The 16,829-nt window shown below is 36.1% G+C and overlaps 1 long non-coding RNA gene across 2 annotated transcripts in view; it reads right to left on the reverse strand.

Annotated features, from left to right (window-relative positions):
* Positions 1–249: 249 nt before the first annotated feature.
* LOC124160659 overlaps positions 250–16,829 on the reverse strand; it is a 170,690-nt gene continuing 154,110 nt past the window's right edge. For both annotated transcript variants that reach the window (XR_006865218.1, XR_006865217.1), the window contains exon 3: positions 250–295. This is a non-coding gene — a long non-coding RNA (uncharacterized LOC124160659). The remainder of the gene's footprint in view (positions 296–16,829) is intronic.

The raw sequence follows: 16,829 nt of genomic DNA on the forward strand, positions 1-16,829 counted from the left end.
ATTCGAGAATTTAATTCAACGTTTAGACTTTAATGCATACTCCTGAACATAATACTTAAACAAACGAGATTTCATAAATTAATGCTATTAGTTGAGAAGTTGAATGAAACACGTCGTAGAAAATGTGTTACATAGAAATTAATTGTCGATAATAGGCCTAAAAAAGCCCTTACATGAATCATAAATAAAATATTTATTTTAATCATCGACCAATGGCAATTATGTATTTCTAATCAAAGGATCACTTACCGATTGGGTCTTAATCCATAGAGAGTTTTCATGCCACATGCACCACCTGAAATACAAATATAAATAACTAAAATTAGTATTTTAAGTCGAGGTTTTGCTGTGCATGAGAATAAATATAATGATTTTAGCTAAGGTTTAGGGTGTTCAGATTTTTCCATATATGTCGTTACAAATTATCTCTAGGAGGGATAAAAACTAGAGTGAAAGTCATAATTCAGGATTGAATTTTCCAAATTAATTCATTATTATGCAACTAGTGTGTAGGCTATCGTATGGGTTTGGGAAACTATGCACTATAATGGTCTAAAAAAAGAGCACCAAATCTGGCAAGTAAAGAAAAGTAAAAAGTGATTATGAAATAGAAAAAACTTTGTCATAGCATTACTGCGGTATGGATTCCGAAGTTCATGTCAACTTGAATATTTCCACTAATTCTTGAAATATCCAAAACTAATTAAAGGTAATGCAGCACTTACAATTGAAAATGTATCGAATTTATACTAAAATCGAAAATTTACATTAAAACATTGTTTTTAAAGTATATTGTACACTTTTATGCCGAATTGTAAGTCTTAAAAAATGTCAATGTAAACATTTTCCAGGTTAGATTTTCCCACGTCATGTAAGCAGCAGTCCACTGTATACTACATAGAAGAAATATCAAGGAAGGGCTTATCGTAACAATAATTAACATGATGATAACTAATAGCACAGTACCTGATAGCAATTTTTTTAAACCATTAATATAATACACGGTCTCAGGCGTTACTTTGTGGAACTGATTCATCATGGAATAAAATAAAATTACTTTGTTCAATTCCACACTTTATTTTAAATGGCACGACCCGGGTTTATGATAGCATGAGATGCTGAAACCCGGGTCGTGCTATTTAAAATAAAGTGTGGAATAAAACAAAGTAATTTTATATTATTATATTTTAAACTATTAACTTATTTAGCGATAAAAAAGCTAAATAATTCTGCGTAAATAAATATAGCACTCATTAAAATCCATGCTAAGAGGAAATATTTTTATGCGTGGCTGGGAGTCCACAAAAAAACTAAACGGATGAATCCACTTTATTGGCAGGCACTCCACCACATCGTCTGCGGGGTTATCGCCGTGGAGTAGCGGGAGCTCGGGTGCATCGCAACGCGATCCTATGATTTTCGCGAGCACGTATCCACAAGCATCAACACACCTAGGAGCACACAGGAGCAGGACGACCTAGATCTATTTTTCAAGGCAATGCGAATGCTGTCCTTCCCCCGCCTCCCCCATTGCACCGGCCCATGTTTACTTCCGCATTCGCTCTGGTGGTGTGGCACGACTGTGCTTATTGCCCTCCACTCCACTGCCGGCAGTGCAGTGAACTGGGAGCGTACAACCGTTCTCTCCGGCAAACGACCACCGCCAACCAACTCCTCCTCGCGGAAATTCGAAGTGTAACCTCATTTCTCTCCAAGCCTCGAACTCCACCTCTAGAGAGGATTGCCACTCGATTTTCGCATGCAAAGTAACACGTACTACCGATATAGATTCGAGGCGCAGGAGATGGAAAAAAGGAGGAAGGATGGTGCAGCCGTGCTTACTGGTATATGCCAGTGATCAAGTGGAAGAAGGAGTTGAGTAAAGATAAGAATTAGCAGCTCTACAAATTCAATATTTTGGAGGTGAATCAAATAAGTAAATAAAATATAAGTTAAGAAGCATTGAAATTTTGAAGCACAAATTGTGCCAACTAACCATTTATAAATATTAAAATTTTATGACATGATTATGAAAATAATTATGTCTTTGACGATTTTGAGAAACATTTTCGGGCACAGAATATGCTGGCACGAAGCATCTAAAAAAAACGCTGGCTTCCTAGAACACATAAGTTTTAGAATCACCTGTAAGCAATGGAAACACATAGAAGTAAGTAGTGATAAAAAACTAGGAAATAGTTTAGGATTTCGAGTAATTTATGAAATTTTGCACGTTTTTTGAAACGTTATTACTAACAAGTCCCTATTGTATTGTAAGTCCCAAAATATGCATCCCTCGTGGCGTAGTGCTTCAATTCAAAAGGATTTTCACTCGATTTTTGGAATGCAAAGCAACACGTACTGCCGATCTTGACTCGGGACGAAGAAGATGGAAAAATAGATGGGAATATCGTGCAGATTGTTATTGGTATATGCCAGTGATCAAGTGGTAGGAAAAAGAGTTGAGTAAAGAAATGAATTAAGAGCTATGCAAATTCAGTATTTTGGAAAGAAAGCAATAAGTGAAGCATATCTGACAAATGATGGTTAGTAAGCATTAAAAATATTTAAATTTCATATTATGATCACTTAAATGATTATATCTGAACCAATTTCGAGGAAGATTTTCGCAAGAATAAGACGTGTTTAATTTCGAAATGTCATCGTTAATACCCAGGTCTCCGTTAAGAAGTAAAATATTATTCATCAAAATTTAATGATTATAAATAAAAAACGTATTTAATAGCGGTTTCAAAGGCTTATTTTTGCTAGCACACTGACGCCAAATAATGGATAGTAGGAGAAAATGCTAAGTAATTACAAAATACTGAGTCAGATTTCGATTTTATTCAATGAAATAGTTTGATTCAAGCTTTGTACAAGGAATAAAAACATAGCTAACCGATTTCAACCGTAGCCGAGCGTGTGTTAATTCTAGCAATTTTGAGTTTTGTATGAAAAAGATGCACTCTGTGACGAAATAAAACGTTCAAAGATTTTACTTCACCAAGCAATCAAGTAGCAGAGTAACGGTTATGCCATGTGGTAGGCAATCTAATGCCGGATATGGTAGTGGGGTTACAAAGAGTTTACAAGGACATGCATAAAAATGACGCACCTATTGATGGATTTCTGAGATAGTACCAATGTATAAAACTTGAAATAGGGCTTTAGTTAACTTGATCCCTAAGCAAAATATCACACCTGCTGCTAGATTTCTCGAACTCCCTCAATTGATAAGAATATATACTCTCACTGCTGTAAAAACAGTACTAATATCATGATTAAATTTATTGCTACCACTGCCAGAAAATAAAAATTTCGAGTTCAAAGATAAAAATTGAACCATAATTAAAGGACACATGTCAATAGAAATAAAAATAAGAGTCAAAAGAAACAAGTAAGATTTTTTCAAATTTTTTTGTTAAGCCTACCGCATTATCTGATCACATGCAGAGAATAGACTTTAGTTTGAAAAATAAACTATCATAAAATAAACTATACGATCATCATCATTCCAGTGTTTAAAATAAAATCAAAGGATCGTTGAGCACTTCATGAATTATACGTTATTACAAGAAAAATATTATCTCATTGCATACATCGATAAGATAAATCATCAATCATTTGGACAAGACTTATGGTCCCACACACCTCAATGGTGACGACTGCCTGCATTTCAAGAAAATAAAAAGAGCATTACATGTGGGTAAAGATAAAAATAACCTGCTCTTTTGTCTGTAAATATTCAAACTAGGTCCTGTTTGTGCACGGAGGAGGACAAAGTTTATTCTCTCCAGGCCGCAGTAAAAAATGGCCAGACAGCGATTACATTACTGAGGCAGAGTTGTTTCCAGTTCGTAGGTTTTCTTTTCGTATCGAGAGACGAAGGGTGGAGAGAGAAAAAAATTCATGCAATGAATTGAAGTGGGAGAACTCTGTGTAAACAACTCTCATGCAAGTTGCAGCGCTGGCAAGCTATGCGGGCATTAAAAAACCAATTTACTTCTTCGCAGGTCGCAGCCTCTGGATAAAAAATGGTGCCAAGAACTCAGAGATTGTTGGAAGGAATAAGGAGATAGACAAGTGATGAAATGATGGAAGGGAAGGTCACCATGAATATTCGATGAAACAGTCGTCAAAAATATAAGGTTCAATGTTTGAACAAGGGAATGGAAATTCAAATGCATCCTGCTCCAGGTTCGTTCTGTTGGAATTGAGGAATGCAACCAATCGTAATTAAGATGAACGTGTCCCGAGAAGCTCGAGGATAGGAAAATCCTATTAATTTGGAATAAAATGAAATATTGAAAGTGAAACCAGTATTTGGAATAATTTAGCACACACTTATGAAGGAGAATAATGCAAAGCTTCAGCAAAATGCTTCCTGTCAAAGGCTACGCTGGGAATGAAAACATGGTAACGCATTTCCAAGATATCTATTATTTCCAAATTTTAAATGGCATTTGGAATTTTATGTATCGAAACATTTTCACTTTACCTGATTAATATTCCAGATTTTTAATTATTATATTTCCATGAATACATCAACTTGATATTCCTAGATAATTCTTCAGAAACATAGTTTATTCTCCAGATATTTATTTGTATCATACCTAATTTATTACGTCCATTTCCAATAATGGCATTAAAAAAACTTATCAGTATACCCATCTTTCAATATAATCAATGACGCTTGAAAAGTTACGGGCGATTTTATCGAAGCTTTTTGATTGAGAACTTGGTATTTTACATTGGAGGAAAAATAAAAGAAATTATAACAACAGCAAAGGGATATTAATTTGCCTTTATTAATACCTTACGTTTCTTTTTAGGACAAATAATAAACAATAACGTAAACAAAGATAAATAATAACGTAAATAATCATGATGTAATTAGAATTTAGACTCCAATATCTGAATTATCGACAAAATACGTGGAAAATAGCAGCAATTCTTGCGAAATTAAAGCAAGCGTTTTGAAAATTTTGTCCAAAATGTAACAAAGAGCTCTTTTCATTTCATTAGAAATTTGTATTCTGATTGAATTCAAATCAATCTCTGTTATTGTTATTGGAAGGATTGAGGAAACAATTTTTTCAAAATGATCTGACCAGAGCTGTTTCGAATGTCAAAGGATGTTTGACCCATAAATACCAGGGAAAAATAAGAAATGAATGATGGATAGCTTGGTTAATTAATTTGCGTAATTTTCAATGATGTAGGGCAAAAGATAAAAGTTAACTCCGTATATTTTACGAGCATTGAATAAAAGTTTTATTGGAACAAAATAATTAATGCCAATATAATGCCATTTTCAATGATGTAGGGCAAAAGATAAAATTTAACTCCGTATATTTTACGAGAACTGAATAAAAGTTTAATTAGAACAAATAAATTAATGCCAATATAAAATCTACTAAGCTACTGTACAGAAAATATAAACTATGGTTTTCTCCTTCCAAAAGTCTCCATAGCTTAATGTGTTGCATGACAAGACACAGAAAGCAAATGATCAGTAGACAATCCAATTGTATCTCAGGATCGAATGTCTGCTCTATGATATCGACATGCAATAGAAAAGTATGTACTTAATACATCAATTACAAAACCCCTTTGTCAAATTATTCCCCTCCTTCGTGCGGTATTAAATATTCTTTCCACCATGTTACCTACTTGAAAAAAATGTGTTGAATGCGCAACAGTCAGGTAACACCATTCAATTAATTTTCATGAAGTTTGTGTAAATATATACAAATGCGGCGATTTACATGTCACGTCTCAGAGCTAAAGTAATGATACAGAATTACTTATAAAATATCTCTGAAATTTGAATTAGGCGATATTTCCATGAACCTTTTTGTTGGTATATTTTACGATGTTATCATGCAATGGTTATCAATTCTTCACGTGTAAAACATATAATATAATACTTCACAAATAATATATCATCTCATACTTGGGACAAGATCCAATTTCCTGCATTCGCATTACGCCAGTTGCGTAAAAAATTTAATGACTCTTTTTGAGCTAGGGTCGTTTTTTACAGCGTTAAATTAAATCTGAACTGCTTTAATGCCAGGTAAGGGATTCATTTTTTGATATTTTGAGGAACTTATCACAACAGCATTCAAAATCATGTATACTGTGGCTACTAGAACCAAGCTTGCATAAAGTTTGAGCTCAAGTAGTGGATATCGACAATAGTAAAAAAAAGCAAAGAACCTGCACAAGCAATTCGTGGTTAAGGTGAAATATTCACACGGATACAATTAGTCTACTACGCTCGTCTTAGAAGAAGTATAAGCTCACTAAAGCGATATTTTAGTGAGCTTCGACGTGGTGTCGCTTTTCACCAACATTCCGATTCCAGATGCAGTTGAAGTTGTAAGATCGCTCACATCCGATGGCATTCCAAAGGACTTCCCGGAACTGGTCGAGCACTGCCTAAGGAACTCGTTTTTTCTTTGGAACGATTGCTACTACGAACAGACGGAGGGCACGGCGATGGGTTCACCACTATCACCAGTAGTAGCCAATCTCTTCATGGAGAAATTCGAAAAGGAGGCACTCGAATCCTGCGAAAAGAAGCCGAAGTTGTGGCTGAGATATGTGGGCGACACGTTCGTCATCTGGCCGCATGGTGTACAGGAATTACAAGGGTTCCTTCGGCACCTGAACTCACAACATCATGGAATCCAATTTACTATGGATATGGAGAAGGAGCAGTCATTAAATTTTCTGGATGTCCTCGTGACCAAAAAAGACAACGGGAGACTCGGCCATTCTGTCTACAGAAAGCTTACGCACACCGACCGATACCTAAATGCAGCATCTCACCATCATCCCAGTCAGAAGGCCTCACTAGTGGCTACATTAATTAACAGAGCGTATAATATCTCCGATGATATCTCCCTCTCCACGGAGATAAAGCACCTCACTACGGCACTGCAGAGAAATGGCTATAGGAGAGAATTGGTCCTTAAAAGGACCACGAAGGAGGAGGAAAAGCGACGCAAGGCCACCATTGAAAACCAGAGTGATGACGTTGGAGAAGAAGAATCGTCAAGGAAGCTATACGTCACCATCCCTTTCATTGCTGGAACGTCAGAGAGGATCGCCAGAATATTAAAAAAAGCACGACGTGGTCACCAGATATAACTGTGTGACCAAGATAAGAGACCTCCTCCCCGGGCCCAAGGATATCATTCCTCAAGAACTGCATGAGGGGGTATACAAGGTGCCCTGCTCCTGCGGAAAATCCTACATAGGGGAAACTTGCCGCTCCATGCATGTGAGGATTAAAGAACATCAGAGGGCGACCAAGAACAATCAGTTTCAACTCTCTGCCATCGCCGAACATGCATGGTTGGAACCCGGCCATGACATTAAATTTGAGGAGAAGAAACTTTTAGTTAAGGAGTGCCGATACTTCCCTAGACAAATCAGGGAAGCAATAGAAATTAAAAAAACACCTTTGAATTTCAATAGAGAAGATGGATACTTCCTTCACAGCGCCTGGAAAAGAGTGATCAAAGAGAGAGCCAACCAGAGAGAAGCACCCAGTCAGACAGCCAATCACAGTGCAGCTCCCATCCAGCCTACAGTATATAAGCGAGGCAGAAACCAACAGCCGACACCTTCGACCTGAAGACGCTGGTAGGATAGCCAGCGAAACTGTTGTCAACCAACAATCTGACGCGGAAGAAAACCCTGGAGAAATGCAGAGAACGTTCTCAATTGATACATCACAAACGTACGAGACTGTCGTAAGTAGTAATTGAAAATATTGCGAGAGTAAAACTGTGCTAAATAGAATTAGCGGATTGACAACTTAATTAAAATGCACATGGCACAAATATTATTTTCAATGTTTTCAACCACCCAGGCTAGAAGGAATTAAATTATGTCACAAATGGATACGCGACTGAAATTTTTGGCCTTGATTATAAAATATCCCAGAATATGAGTCCTTTCATGAGTTTTTCCCAGATTTGAGTCATCGTACACACAAATGAAAGGGACCGAAAAGAATCAATCTTAAAAACCGGAATTAGTGACGGCTCTCAGTTCGGAACCACTATGTTTCAATGGAGAAAAAAGTATATTTGTTAAACTTTATCGTCAAAAGTTTTTAATGGCCATTGAATAGGAAGAACTACCAACCTAGAAACTGGAGTCACTCAATAGGAAATTAATTAAAATAATAATAAGGAATTCCAAGAAGAGAAAGTGAAAAAATTAAGGTGTTAAGGGAATTACGAAAGTATATTAGCTTACATGAGTAATTGAGCTGATATCAGCTGGACAATAACAAATGAGAAACATTAAAGGCATCAGACACACATTTCTCATGTTTAATACCCTGTCATCCAATACGATGCGACAGATTTAGCGATCAGTTAAAAGCAATGGCTACACTCAACGGAAACGTGAGCTTACGAAAAAAGAACCTTTCAGCATTTTCAATCAAATTTGCTTCCCATTTTATCCGTCAAAATCCCACTTGAATCTACAGAGAGACAATCAGAGGGCTTTTAAAATAAAAGTTTATTTCAAAAATTAAATTTGACCAGGCATTGAATAAAAAATAAATTTACATACGAAGGCTTACTAGGATTATTTCCCTATTTTTTTAAAGCATAGGCTGTCCCATCAAACATCCGCTAAAGCATTCAAAATTCGTTCTTAAATCTTCGGAAATGTATTAATCAGTCAAAGCAAGCCTCCTCGTTCAAGAGAAGCGATTTTGAATTCATTAAACATCCCATCCCAGATCTTGTCTGATACGAGTAATCTCCTATTTGCCTCAATTAATGGGAATTTCCCTTGAAGCCCTGAACAAAAATCTTCCATTTAGAACTCGTCCATCATAACATTAATCTTACTTGATGTCCCATTTTGAAAAAAAAAATCAGAGATATTGTCACTATGAAATGTTGCCATTGGATTTTTTCCCGATGGAAGCTAGCGAGGGTAAATGTGAAATAATGAAACTTTTAACTGCAAGGACTGCTGTTTATACTGTCAAGACAAATTGCTCATTAAAATGGATTCGGATTTTAAAAAAAAAATTTCATTCACATAAGGAATTACATAAATCCTGTTGAAACATGGTATTGCAAGCCTCAAGTGTGTACCGAGATAGCTCTTGAAGGTGATTGATACACTTTTGTATTTATTATTACGATTGTTATCATTATTATATTATTTACTCCATTAGAATGAATGAGGTGAGAGTTTCGATTACTTTTAGATAACATAAGCAATAAATGGCTTAGACTACATCATAATGGTTTCAATATTTATATTAAAGTTAAAAATACATTGATAATAATATTAGTTTCAATATTTATATGCTCTTCTATGCATGATACTCTATTGAATTTACTATTACTATTGTTATCATTATTATATTATTAACTCCATTAGTTTGAAGGAACGAGATGAGAATGGCTTAGACTACATCATAATGGTTTCAATATTTATATTGTAGTTAAAAATACATCAGTATGTTCGAAACAGGAAATGAAATAAGGATAACAGTAAAATTCACTATAAGTGTTTTACAAAGAGATTCTACAATATGTACATAAATAACAATTCTAGAAAAACGTAATAAAGTGTCTTTGTTTCGAACACAGGTTGGAAGCCTTAGATGCTTCAGTAAGAAAGGAAATAAAAGTTTTCATTGATATTAAAATAATTAAATTGATTGGAAGAAGCAGATACTTTGTGGAGATCCATTATAAGATATGATGTGATACTACTTTGCACTTTTCCACATAAAACTTAATTTTACATGAGTCAATATGTTTCTTGATAATGCTGCAGTGCAGTGTAACATGTTGACTCAGGTGATGCAGCGGTATAAAAAATGCTTAGAAGCTGAACGGCGATTACATAGAGAAGTGAAGTAGGTTTCTAGCCTACTAAAAGCGCCAATAAAATGTGTTTCATATGAGAATGTTTTTTCCTGTGACCAAATGAGAATGTTCCTGACGGCCCTTACTTTATGAAAATGCGTCGTAAGTATGATGAATCATAATGTTTAATTGAAGGCATAAACTATCGAAAATGATTCAGAGTTATAAATCAGATAGATTTATAATATGTATCTTCAAAATATGACGCCAACCAGGCAGGTGAATTTTTGCAGAAATATCCAAAATGCGCTGTAAATCTCTCTTCTCAATTTTCAAAACTAGTGCGATGGATGAGGAAAAACGGAGGGGAGCTTATTGAATTACTTTCGCCCGCATCAAAACTCTTCCCTTCACTTCGCATTGGGCGGTCCAATATAGACCCACCAGAGGGAAAAGGAAAATGGCTCCAAAGCACCACTTATAGCGCGTGAGCGGATGAGGTGGGTTATTCTTGGACTATTTTTTCGGCAAGTTAATTCCCACAGAGAGGAAGTCCGAAAAGAGATCGATTACGATAGCGTAAAGGTCAAAGCTACCAAAGCTCGGATAAATACACGTAAAAAATATCAAAATGCAAAATTTAAAACGCAAAAAGTAAAACAGAAACTTTTAACTGAATATGTGTTTCATACACTAAAGGGGAAATGTTTTTATCATGAAATATGATATAATTCAGCTAATCTCGCGAAATAATGCACCTGTCAGCGTGTAAGTAGTTAGTAGAGTCCTTGTTTAGAGTTAGGTGATGACTGATCACAAAACGACGATGAATAGATTATAGTTTGTATTCAAAGGACATTTAAGAAACTATTTCTAAACGAAAAAACGCCATTCATCTCTCAAAAAATCCCTTATGCGACTGAACACTGCTACGCACAAAGTTTATCCCAATTTAATTTTTGTGTGGCTGGTGTTTTACATTAAAGGTGGTCTAACCATGCTAAACTTTGATACTTAAAATATGCATTAAATATCAGAGTAAAAATATAAACTATTAATTATTTCTAAGCGTAATGTACTGCGAGGAAATATCTTGCAAATGTTAATCAACTTAAGAGAGACGGGATACATTACGTCTCTCGTTTCGTTGCGTGATAGATATGAGACAAATGCTTTTTATGACTACTGTCCAGGGTTCTTGAGTGTGGCATGTTTTTAATCTTGTTCTTCTATGTATCAGTATTCCTGCCAGAGTAATTAGCGATAGCTTCCATACGTATTTAGCTATCGGACCGATATTTTATTGACCTTACGGCACCCTAATGCTACATTTCACGAGGAATTAAGAAGCTGTGAGAAAGAATAAGTTGCTATAATGAACATTAGTTGAATTTTTAATTTAGTTGAAAATATTTCGACTACAATGATGATAAGAGACACGGTGTTGGGCATCTTCTGATATCATAACAAAACTAAACCGATTATTTCCTTTCGGCAGCTCATTACCTTGGTTATACTGGGCAGGGAGGGTGATATAACATCAAGGGTACTTGAATAGTGATCGATACTGATACTTCAACTTGAGGAGTGTGCTCAAGGTAGCTGGTCTGCGCCATTACAGAGAGATTTAACCCTCAAATTCGATAAAAATATAAAAAAATCTGTTGCGTTTACTCCTTTGAGAAGGTACATTTTCATGGTAATGATTTCTTATCTTTATTTTCTGTCTTTATTTATTCTCAAACCACCGAGTACTGCTCATATTGGCCATTTTACATCGGGATATTCAACAAATTTAACAACTAAACGTACACGAACAACCATGACCTGGACAGGGGAAATCTATCCAGGCGGTACTCAAACCCGCGTTTGTCAATAGAAATAAAAAAACGTGTAGATAAGCGCCAAAGCGTCGTTATCAGCAATCTTATCAGACGCGGTGAGGACGAAGAAGAATCCCGATAGCTAAATTTCCTTTTCAAAACCCTTTTGAATCTCCGTCTCAAGCGCGGATAATGGCTCTTGCTTATATATACATATATATATACTGATTCTCATCCTAGCGTGTGCCGCCCTTCCAACCGCGGCTTCCGTGCCGTCCCGTCAACCCTTGAGCTCAGTGCTGAGGTAGGCTGAAGGGCGCGTTGATTGACCTCCTCACGGCACCACAGTGCAGGCCGCAGAGAACTGTACGTGCGAGCATTAATGCGGCACAATTCATCATCATTGTCCCATATTATGCTGGTCAGCATCGGTTGCGAGCCATTCATCAATCCGTCAATCTTTCGAGTCACGACAGTCGGAAACCATCAATGTGGAAATGATGCACAGCTGGTCGAATGGGGTAAATTTGGCCCAGAGACGTAAAAAGATTCTGTAATTTGCCATTCACATTCAGTTATCGACTCAGTTATTTCATCAGCCGAAAGGCAGTAGACCTGGCTTCACTCCTGAATTTGCTTGGATTTTATTTCCATTGAATAGAAGGAATTTTGAGTATTAAATGGTTATGCATATATTAATACATTGCAATATAATATGATTTTTCTTCGTAGAAATGCTGTTTTTGATTTTTCATTTTTACCCGAATAAAATAAATTTACAGGTTAACATTAAGGGACGCTTGACAACAGCATACTAAGAGATATTTTAGAGGGTATCTTTGCTCTAACCCGTGGTTTAGAAATAATTTTTTTATATTCTTTTATTAGATTGGGCCAAAGTTGCCTCAATTCAAGATAACTTTTGCCACAATTTTTGAAAAATGTTTCTGGTAGTTAAAATAGCTAAGAGGTTGAGAAATATCCTCAATTGAAGGTTCATGATCTTGCAATTTATGAAACAATTTAAATACATTTTATTAATTTTAAAATTAGATAAGTTTGTTCTCAAGAAGTCACGAAAGGTTAGGTCGTAGTTACCCCAGTTGAAGGTTCTATTGTTGATGAGGCTCTGTTACCAACGTGTAGTCCTACTGCTGTTGAAGTCTCCCCTGCACAGTAGGCCGGCCCTTATTTTTCAGAATTGAGAAAAGTTGTTTTCCTAGTCTCAAAATGATCCAAATGAGGTTCATATTCACGTGTTAAAATTTGGTTACTTTAAAATAACGGCAACCCGTGCCCCAAGGGCCCTAAGTACTGAGGACCCTCAATTGAGATTTTTGGGGCCGAAAAAGTGCTATTTCTATGTAAAACGTAAAAGTAAAGGTCTTTAGGGCCGATTTTTTGTTTGTTTTGACCTATCTCTAAGGGTTTACGAGATATTGTCCGTCGTAATGCAATCCACCCCCAAGGGCGCTACCCCGCACCGCGGCGCCGCTGAGGTACGGCCCGCACCACTTACTAGAGACTTCCCCTCCAACCCCTCCCCTCCCTCGGCACAGACTTTGCCCCTGATGGCAAGATGTAGTCTTTGAAGAAATGTGCTTACGTTAAAAAGATTTTAATTGCCATGACAATGCTTCCAATCAAAGTGATCAATTTACTCGTATTTTCACTTGTCCATGTATTTCAGTACGTATTAACCAAAACAAAATACATTTTCGTATATCTAATCTTTCATATTTGGCATTTAAAGTGTATTTGCGCACGTTAGGGGCTGTGCTACGATGAAAATTCACATTTATTGTTAGTAATTAATTTTGAAAGCTCTCTCTCTTCTACGTGATTGACTTAAAATCTTGAATTAGTTTCACCCCTCTCTCTGCACAATCATCTACCGCTTGAAGGCCCCGAATAATTTGCAAATCGTTCTTGTAATCAGGATGTTCATACCATTCTTGCATGGGCACATCAAAGAATGCAGTTCATATTTCCAATGAATTAAATAACTTTCTCGAATTAGTAGGGACAACATTTGATATAGATACCGTTTTCAGGTCTTTACGTTTATAGAATGCCATCTTTGGTGGATCATATTTTCCCTCACGTGTCCTCATATGGCGTATCACATTTTCCTTTTCACACCCAGAAAAGGATCCGTCAAAGAATGACAGGCCTATGAACTCCTCATTCAGGTACCACAAGTGGTTTGAAAACCTCTTTTGTACTCCTTTCGCTATGTCCAGGTTAACACATTCGTAATTTCAGGATCTGAAAGTCACTGTTGGGAGCAGATGCAGCACAAGGAGGAATCACAACTTTTTCTTTTTCCTTGAGCATATTGAAATCTATTCCACCAATAACTGCATTCCATGCTCCTATTTGAATGCATAAGAATTTTACTTCTTCATCCCACGCACATTTATCTGAGAGATTAACTGCGAGCGTCAAAAATTCAATGGCACCGCCCCTTGCAATATCAAACAAATCATCAAGTTTTGTTACGAAATATTCTCTTCTCTAAATCTCCACGGTAGTTCCCACTCTCTCTTTATGTCGTCGCACCTTCATCCATTCATTGTGTAATGTTTCTAACATTTCAGTCACCTTATTTTCTGTAATAACAGGAATTCTCATTTTGTTCCATGGATGAAACGCATTTCTTACTGTTTTTCTCGCACTAAGTCTGATACATTTCAAACCCATTAGGTTATAGAGAAACACACAGCACTTCTCTCACTGTAAGTAACTTTGAGCCAAGTATTTCTTCACTTTCTTTTCCAACCACTTCAGTGTGTGAATTTAGTCTTGATTTCATACTTTTTCTTGTTGGCCTATTCTTAAAACGAACGCCACGTGTGTTCATGATAAACTAGTTTTTTCACCACTTTTCTCCATATATCCTTAAAAAACTTAGCACATTCTATCCTTTGCGCACTATACATAAGAACTAACTATCTCTCCACATTGATGTACAAATGTGAACTGACTGCCTCGTTTCTTCTTTCTATCAATCAATATTTCTATCAACTGTTATGGCCCTGGAAGCCCTGCTCATTTCCTTCATTCCTTTATAATTCACAAACACAATTGTATCAAATACTTATAAAATTTTGTACATAAAGAGCAGTTTTGAACAAAGCATGCGGTAATTGTGCGCGGTCGTATGGTGGCAACAAACTAAGGTTTAAGGGGTCGGTGCACAGTACATAGGACGGCGTTGAAGGGTTAAGATTGACATTGTATGCTTTAAAAACATTAATCATGACACAAGAGGAACTTTTTCTTTAGAAATAGCACTTTTTCGGCCCCAAAAATCTCAATTGAGGGTCCTCAGTACTTAGGGCCCTTGGGGCACGGGTTGCCGTTATTTTAAAGTAACCAAATTTCAACACGTGAATATGAACCTCATTTGGATCATTTTGAGCCTAGGAAAACATAACTTTTCTCAATTCTGAAAAATAAGGGCCGGCCTACTGCACAGCGACCGTTAGTGCAGCCTTTCGCTTAGCTAGGAGAATGACTCAAGGAAAAGATTAGTTATTTGGCCAAAATAAAAATTGTAATCTAAAGGAAAATCAACCTACCAAAATTTCGATACTTGCATCGTATAATGCTGATTCATAGTAATTGATTTGAGGTTTCGATTATATATTTTTTGGAATTGAATAATGATTTCTCTTAATTTGATACTTAAATGAAAGATGAGGAGGAGTATTTGGAAAGAAACAGCTATGCATATTTTATTCAGAGTTTAATCGAAATACTGCAACCAAATTACGTTTTAAATACTAGCCTCGGTCTCTGGTTACTCTGAACCGATTTAGATCTCCCTTATTAAATTTACTCTTATCTGCAAACTCATTCATCTGATTCCTGACAACATAGACATTTCATTATTTCCAAGTAGGCTTCCGCGGTGATTATGATGATATCTGGTGATTTTCCGGGTATTCTTCCGGGTATGGATAAACGCGGAAGAATACCCGGAAAATCACCAGATAACATTTCATTATTATTAATCTATTTTATCTCCCTTGTAATTTCCCCATCGGGACACGTAATACGCTTGGTATCCTTTACTGTTATTCCTTCCATCCATCTTCCATTCTATTACATTATCCATAAAAACTTAGCTTAACTTCATTCGCTTATGATTATTCGTATCACTTGCATCGCTTTCAATTACCTACTATGCATAGTCGCAAATTGAAGTGTTCCTCAACAAGCCCCACATCATGAAAATTAGTTTAAAAAATTTGATTGCTGATTCAATTTATTGAAAAAACTCTACTGTTAATAATATTTGTCAAGAATGCACGAGTCTGGCCAAATATATCTCAATACGAGTTTTTTACATGATATATGTTTCTGTTGATGAACGGGGAACCGCTTTCTGTGAAAAAATGTAGTGTTTAACCAACACTTAGTCGCGTGTTTCTCCTTCCATTTAGACTGATTCCTGGCATACTATTTCAAAACTTACTTATTATTTCACCCTCAGCATTTGCAAGTAAAATTTCTCTTACATATTCGTATTCTTTATCTCGCAGGGTATCTAGCTGGTTTTCTTAATAACGGTTAAGTAATCCCATTTTATTTCTAAACTTTCCTTCGCCTAAGTTGCTCCTTGAAGCTACAAAATCCAAAATTTGCTATGCCATCAGTATTTTTATCTTTGATTCAGGTACTCTATTCTGTATTGATTGTATTGTCTGTCCCTAAATCACATTGATCACTGTCTCGTATCACGCAATTTTCTAACGTTAAATTCATTCATCGCTAACGGGAAGCTATTTAATTTTCAGGAAGACACGAGCGATAAATATCATTTTCTCCAGAAGAGCCTATGTAAATTTAAAAATACATGACATTAAGCTACTGATACAACGCATGGGTTAGTTACTTTGTAATAGTACTCAATCACTTGAAGCATTAATGGCACAATGGGCGGAGCGATATTTGGCTGTAGTATACTTGAGCAATGGTCTGCAATCACGGAAAAAACTTGTGCTGTACAAAATTATGAAGATAAGTTAAAAGTTTTTTTTTTACAAATTCTAAAGTCGATAACTTTTTCCCTTGCTTCTCATTCTCCATCGAATACTTAACTCTTCCCTACAGTCGAGACATTTGTTTTTTT

This window comes from Ischnura elegans, chromosome 6 (genome assembly GCF_921293095.1).
Source record: "Ischnura elegans chromosome 6, ioIscEleg1.1, whole genome shotgun sequence".
NCBI lineage: Eukaryota > Metazoa > Arthropoda > Insecta > Odonata > Coenagrionidae > Ischnura > Ischnura elegans.